General features: G+C 39.6%; 1 protein-coding gene across 1 annotated transcript in view; it reads left to right on the top strand.

Moving 5' to 3' along the window:
- The first annotated feature begins 409 nt into the window (after window positions 1-409).
- The window catches only part of B3GLCT (beta 3-glucosyltransferase), a 125,493-nt gene continuing 118,357 nt past the window's right edge, over window positions 410-7,545 (top strand). Inside the window, exons 1-2 of the mRNA XM_025213641.1 lie at window positions 410-468; window positions 7,369-7,430. The gene's annotated coding sequence lies outside the window, so the exon portion shown is untranslated. The remainder of the gene's footprint in view (window positions 469-7,368; window positions 7,431-7,545) is intronic.

Here is a 7,545-nt window from a genome sequence, read left to right as displayed (position 1 = left end):
ATTTCGTGAACCTATGTCTTTTCATTAGCTGACTTAAGGGTTGATTTGTAGCCCATTGAGGTTCCTGGAAAAACTTTCACTGACTTCAGTGAACTTTGAATCAGGCCTTAGAAGTGGAAGGTTTAAAAAATTTTAAAGTTTCCTTTGATTTGTGTTTTAATAGTAGTGTATCCAGACTTACTTTTGCTCTTAATGTTTAAAAATCTTTAGAAGTTAAAGGAAATATTTTAAAGTGATCTTAAGCATATGGGAATTGCTGTCATTTTAAAAGAGAACATTAAAAAATGTTCTTGTCTTGTGCTTACGATATTACAGAATCAAGGTTCATGATTACTTACAGATACTCAACTGCTCTTCACCTGCTAGACACTGAAAATGACAAGCAAGAGTTTCCACTCTCCAGTATTACCTGCCAACAGCTTTTCCAGTCCCAATTTTCATGAAGATAACTGGAACATTAGAAATATAGTAATCAAATTCTTATTTTAATTTCCCTGTATAACTTTCTAGTTTGGGTGGAAGTAGGCTGAAAACCAGATAGTATAGTTCTTTTAACAAAGGAAGCAGGGCAAAACAAAGAAAAGTGGAATCGTAGTAATGAAGGGAAGACTTAAAAATATATTCAGAAATGCTTTCCTTAGGTTATTCAACCTCAGTTTCTGTGGAACAAGGATTAGATTGCTGCTGGTAGCCAGCAGGAGGAGGTGAGGACTGGCACTTGACATTTTCAGCTTCTGGCTGCTCGCTGTGCCAGATCTCACTAACAGCTACATATGCCAGCAAGCTTGAAGTCTGCAGTGCTTTAAATATGAGCACAGTAAAAATAAAATTGCAATAATACTTTGGTCACTTCCTTACTATATTTTCTATTGTAGAGTACGGATTTCTTACAAGGTAAAACGGCTAATGATCCCAGTATCTGTGGTGACTTTTGGTGACTGTAAAGTTGGAACAACTAGCTAACCAAATTCTTCTTAGGCAGAGAAGAGGGCAGGGTGACACCTTGTAGACGAATCTGTTCAGAGGCATGAGATTTCATAAGTTACAACCTATTTCATCAGATATTGTAGCATCTGATGACGCCTATGACAGCTCTTGTCTCTCTCAATGAGTTAGTCTATAAGGTGCCACTTAGGCCTGCCTTCTGCTTAACTTCAGACTAACATAGCTAACTACCTCCCTCAAGTTCTTGTAATGCCCTTCTGCCTTACCATGTAATGTGTAATTAATTAGTGAGGTATATTTGTATTGGATAATAAACACTAGAGATTGGGAGTTTCTGAAAGTGCCAGGGAAAGGGGTCTTATCTAAGGAATATTAAAAGTAACATAACTTTGGCGTTTGATATCTGGACAAGGGCCGTTATTATTTAATTATGGTAACATATAGTACAGGCCCTCATTGTGCTAGGAAGTATACAAATGTGCATCTAAAAGACTGTCATTGCCCCAAATAACATTACAATACAGATTGCCAGACTCTTCCCTGGGCCGTCTTTTCAGGGGCTGGTATTGGAATTTGATTGATTACAGGAGTCCCTCCCCATTCGTGGATTGGCTGTTTGTGGTTTTGAATATTTGCGGTGCGAATATTTTAATGCATTCTCTTCCCCTGCATGCTTTTGCCATGCTCCTCCCTCCCCCTTGCCGCCGACAGTGCCGGTGCCGTCTGCGGGAGCTCCGCATTTCCCGGCACCATGCTCCTGAAGTATTAGCGGATTTCGCCATTTGCAGGGATCTCTGGAACGCATCCCCTGTGAATGGCGAGGGTCTCCTGTACATCGGTAATTCAGCTAAAATGCCTTTATTAAATCCAAAGGCCAGTAGCAGTTATACAATTATTTTAAACAAATGTTCTGAAACACTATAATAAAATGCTAACTATACATTGGATAACAGTGTTACAATACTTATTAATAGCTGCACCCACGCAGTAATTACATTTGCAAGCATTTGATCAGAATACTTAAAACTGGGCTAGGCAAGTGAGATTCTAGCTGATCTGAGGTTGGAGTTGGAGCTGCAACCACTGCCCTCTATGGCCTCTGCTTTTGCTCCCCACCATGGTTTACCTTTTTCCCTTGCAGCTCTGGCTTTAGCTGGCTCTAGTAGATCAGCTCACATGTGCAAAGAATCCGTCTTTCCTGCCTCACTTCGTCCCCCTTGGATCTCTTAATACATCATCTTCTGAATTTTAGAAACTGGTCAGGTCTAGGCTGAAATTCATTCCCAATGCACAAAACCTTCTTTCCTTGATCATTTTTACTGGGTCTCCTCTTAGAGCTCAAGGAGGCGCATCTCCTTGACATTCCCATTCCCATCCCCATCCCATTCGCTTGCTATTTTTCTTCCACTTTTTTCTCCTGTGTTAGTACATGTATGGCTCATCACTTTCATCCTGGCAGCATTAGCATTTTGGCTGTCTCTGTGTGTCTTGCTGTGCTTAAACCTTGGCTTTCTGCAAGATTATAGTACTTGTGCCTCATGATAAAACATCTCATAACCTATTGCATAATTACAGTATGTATAATAATTCCTATATGTGGGTAACCTGTCTAGTGAGGGGTTCTTTGATATTAAGAAGGATTGTTTAAATTAAGAGAATTTGAATAATGATTTCAGTCAACAAGTGGAAAGCCTTAATTCAGATAATTTATTTAATTAGCTTTTCCCTTTGTACTTCAGTTCTTTTGTAAAGAAAGGTGTCTTAGTGATTGATATAATTTACATATTTTAATGATTTATAGTTAAATAGATCTGTTACTGCATTCAGTACCTCCTTTTTCCTACCTTGGTTGGTACATTATCACTATGTATACCTTTAAATAGTCATATAGGTTAACATTTTCAGATTCTTTAAATTTTTAGTATTCTGGAAGATGGTGCCTGATATATTGCTTATTATTAACTAGATAATTAATACTTTGCTCATGATTTGTGTCAGGTAGTTGTGTTAAAATAGGAGTTGGACAACTCAGGTGGATTCTGAGGATAATCCTGGGGAGATGCATGAAGTTTGTTTTCTTGGGTTTGTGCTGTGGTCCCAGTGCCTGTGGGGAAGTCATTGCCAGTCTGTTGTGTCCATTAGTGCAGTCCTTGGGGTTCCATATCTATAAAAAATGACCACAAAACTTGGAATGTTTTTCCCTTATTCCTTTTTTGATGGAAAAGCATGAAGTCTGTAACAGCTTTTGATAGAGGCTCATGTGCTCAGCAAACATTTTTCTCACTTTAAATGTTTTAAGACAGCTGTCCAACTTTTAAGTGGCTGGGGCTGCAGGTCCCCAATCATGCACCACACATTGTCCCAAACCTGGCGTGTCAGATCAGTCTGTGGGCCCTATCTGGTGCATGGAGCAGACATCAGGCTCACCCCCTTAGCTGCTATCACTCATCTCAGTTGAAGATTTTGTTTTCTTCAGGCTCCCCTTCAAAATCTAGGTGCATACGATGGGGTGTTCTGTATGCAACATGGTATATCATATTCAGATTTTATTTTAAATACGTTTATTTTTAAAAGAAAAAAAAGCCCCCTCCCCACACCTTAGAGGTAGCCTTTTACCAACATTGTTAGATATTTAAAAAATTATGTTAGTTATTTTTTCCTCATTAATTGCCACTATTGTCATATATGAATATTTGAAAAGTCTTCTCAGTTTATTCAGTGTAAAGGATACAAAGTTGATTAATGTATTTCTTGCTTTGAAAAGAGTGAAGCTGGGAATTTAAAATCATCAGGCATAAGGAAGTAATATATTCAGATGAGCAGTATTGTTACTTCTTTGAACTTAATTTATCCAGAAAAGGATTGGGTAGCCATTAAAACAGCATGTGAAAGAGGGTCTTGGGTGAATTGTAACAGATTTAGAAAAGTATAGGGAGTCCCTGTATCTCTTGACAATGCAACAAGTCCGATACAGAGATGAAACGGGGTATAAATAATTCTTTTAGGTCCTTTGTCTGTGCTGTCAAGGATGTAGTACAGCCTAGGTCTTTTTTCCAACTTAGCTGGATAATCTTTGATTTGTTTCAAGGTTCGTACACATTAATATTTTATAAATCTTACAAACTGTGTGGCATAAGTTATTTAAAGTTATGATGAGAGAGGAAGTATTTTTGTCAGTCTCAGTTGCATATTTAATTCAGATCTCCTTATGTAGTCCCTCACCTGTATGTTAAAAATTGAGAATCATGAAAATCCTGCTTATGTTGCAGTTCTGTAAAGGAACAAAACTTACTAGATAATATATCATCTTCAGGTTAATGCCACTAAATTTCCCAAAAGGAGGTTTCTTGTGTTGATCTCAAAATTAAGATGGTGTCAAATCGAGGACATAGAGTTGTTTTACATATGCAAGGTATTCCTCATCTACTGCAAAACTGGAAGAGGTAGAGAATGGCATTTTGAGGTTATCAGCAAGGGATAGTAGGCAGATTGGAGTGTAAGTTATGCCTTTCCAAAATAAAGTGCAAAGTCGTTTCTGAAAAGAGTACTACCATGTATGTAGACTGACGTTCAAGCCCTGTTGACATCCTCCCATACAGAATACCTTATAGATACCAAAATGATTAATCAAAACCATAGGGGTGCAGACAGCTATAACACTTGAACCTTTCCAAGAAGGACACTGATTGGGAACCAGTTCACAATTATCCCAGGTCAGAGTTGTCTGCATACACGTTGAGATCGGTTCCAAGTGGAACTGTCATCATTTAGGCATTGCAGTACTATCAGACTGCTGCCAGGGATGGTAGTGAGCACCCAGCCCAATTGCAATTTTCTCTTCCCCCTTCTGACTAACATTGAGATCAATAAAGACTCATTCCTACCCTACTGAAATCTGTGTGTTGGTATCCTGACTGGGAATGCCTGGGCGGGTGTGGGGTGGGAGGGGGCTGTCTGGACTCCTGTTTTTTGTGCTTGTGGGATGCAGACTTAGAGGGCAGCTCTCTGTTGCTCTTAAAGAGTTGGTCAGTTGCCTCCCATTAATGGGAATGGAGTCCTTGAGCAGTTGCCAGAGCCCTGAGTCCCCAGGCATACAGAAGCAGGGGTTAAAGCAGTCCCCATTCCACCTGGCCACCTTCCCACCCCAGATAAGCCTGGGATATATGGAAGTCCGATCAGTTGTGACCAATGGAAGGAAATTGACCTGCTCGTTAAAGCAAGGGAGAGGTGCCCCAGAGCCCTCAGCCAGGGACACAGTGGTCAGGTACAGGCAATAGATGTTGGGGGCAGTAGAGTTGTATCTGTATACCAGCCAACCAGTTGTTGTGCAGGCAGGTTGTAGAGCAATGGAGTATGGACAAACTAGGACACAAGCCAGGAATGTGTACAAACTGGAAGGCAAACCAGACACTAGTTACAGAAAGCTTGATATCCTCTCATAATACTGAATTTGTTTAAAGAGAACTGTTTATCTAAGATAAGGTTTTTTTTCCCCTTTCAAAATGTGGGGGAAGCCTCTCGTCTTAGAGTACAAGGTGGGAGCAGTGGCTGTGACCTCAGCCCCAAACCTGGGGTTGGGGTTGGAGCTGTAGCCACTACCGTGTATGGCTTCTGCTTTTGCTCCCTGCCACTGCTTACCTTCCCCATGCAGCTCTGGCTTTGGCTGGGGCAAGGAGCATACTTCCCACCCGCTTTACTCCAGCAGGGAAGAGTCTGGTAGGGGCTGCTCTGTCCCTGCCAAGCAGACTGGGCTGCATCCCGGGTTTCCCACTCCCTTGTCAGCCAGCCCTCACTGCTCTGGCTAGAAAGCGGGGGGCGGGGCGAACCCTGCTTTGCTCAGGCAGGCAGCCTAGCCAGCCCAGGGCTGCAAAGCATTGCGGGATGCTGAGGGACTGTGATTTAACTTGAACCAGGAAGGGGTCTGGGACGGAATTTCCATAAACCAATTTGACATAAATTAGTTAACCCTGCTTGAATGTAATATCAGACTTATCTTAAACCAGTTTCAGTCATTTTGAAACTGGTTTATGTGCTCTGAACTTCTGTTCTGTTACAGGTTTAAACTGGTTTATGTGTAATTTCTGTCCCTAGCCCCTAGGTTTAAACCACATTTTAGCTGTTCTGAATGTTGAGTCTGTCTGCACCCAGCATGCAGTATATGTTATATGTTTACTAATTGTACTTTCTTTTCTTAAGTTGTATGAATTATGTGTTTGAGGTTAGGTTCTTTTTCAGCTGGTATGTCATGGTAGAGCAGACTGCATGATATTTAATTTTTGGTTTGCAGGTTAGGATAAAATAGATGAATAATCACAAATGAAAAAAATTAGGAAGTGAGGAGACAACCCCTTTCTTAAATTACAGGATGGTTCTTCTGGCTAAAGGGATTTATGGATACTAACTATTCAGTTTTTTTTATTTTGATTCCAAGTAATATATGTCTGTTAGTTGCAAACAGAAGGTCAATCTGTCATTGTAGGAAGCTTTCTTAGTTTTAAAGGAAACTACTTGTGTTCTGTTCCTTTTGAGTAATGTTTTCAGTTTTCTCTCATTTGGATTATAGTAATTTTTGTTTAAAATACCTTGGTTTTCTCAGGAATCTTTAAATTAAAAAATCTAAATTTTTACCAAGCCACACATCAGCTGTCTGAAGTAAGTTTAATCCTTGTTTTACAGATGGACAAATTGAAACGCATTGCCTTAGCAAGGGAAGGGAAACCTTCCCTTGAAAATTATAAAAAGTTTAATTTTTTTTATGTACATGAAGTTGCACACCCAGGGCAATTTCATGTTACTAATGATCAGGGACTCAAGGTAATGCTAGGTCAGTCATATTAAGGTGGCTCAGCCTCATTCTTCTCTGCTAATTTTTAATTGGAGCTCTCCTCTGTATATATTAGCAAGAGCTGTGTAGCTATTTAAAGTATAAAACCAAGGTAGGTGATGGTCTTCTAGTTTCTAGCAATTTTATGCCAGTTGCTGAAAGTGCTACATGAACTCGTCTTCATCCAGGATTCCAAGTGGGGCTTATCTGATAATATACAACCCCTAACTGAAGGGTAAAATTAAATCCAAGTCTTTCATGTGATAGCACATTATGCTATCAGTTGAACCACTGGACTCGGCAGATATGATGATTTTTTTCATGGGATTTGTTTTGACTTGAAGCCAAGATAAATTGGCTTCACATCAAAGAAGAATTTTTTGTCCAGAGATGTATGGGGATAAAATCGTCAGGCAACAGCAGAATAACTTGTAAAAGAACAGATTTTCTCATGCTTGAAAAGATTTTTACCGATATTCTTCACGTTAAGTGATACAATTACCGAAATTGCTTTCTTGTCCTTTTTAGGTGGAGTTTTGTCAAATGCGAAAATCAACTACTGTATTTTGAAAAAAGATTTTTTTTGTTTTTGCTTTTAGCTTTGGCTGTAACTATTGTTGCTGAGGATGCAAAGGAAAAGGCTGAGCAACCAGTATTGCAGGTATTGAGTTTTAATTGTCACAAAATTAATGTATCATGTCAATTGTAAGTTCTTTGAGAGAGAGGTAAAATCTCCCAATGTCCCTTTGTAAATTGGGATCTACTTAATTCCTGCT

Source organism: Alligator sinensis, unplaced genomic scaffold (genome assembly GCF_000455745.1).
Source record: "Alligator sinensis unplaced genomic scaffold, ASM45574v1 scaffold406_2, whole genome shotgun sequence".
NCBI lineage: Eukaryota > Metazoa > Chordata > Crocodylia > Alligatoridae > Alligator > Alligator sinensis.
The sequence above is the reverse complement of the archived record's forward strand: the minus strand, read 5'-3'. Positions and strand labels throughout refer to the sequence as shown.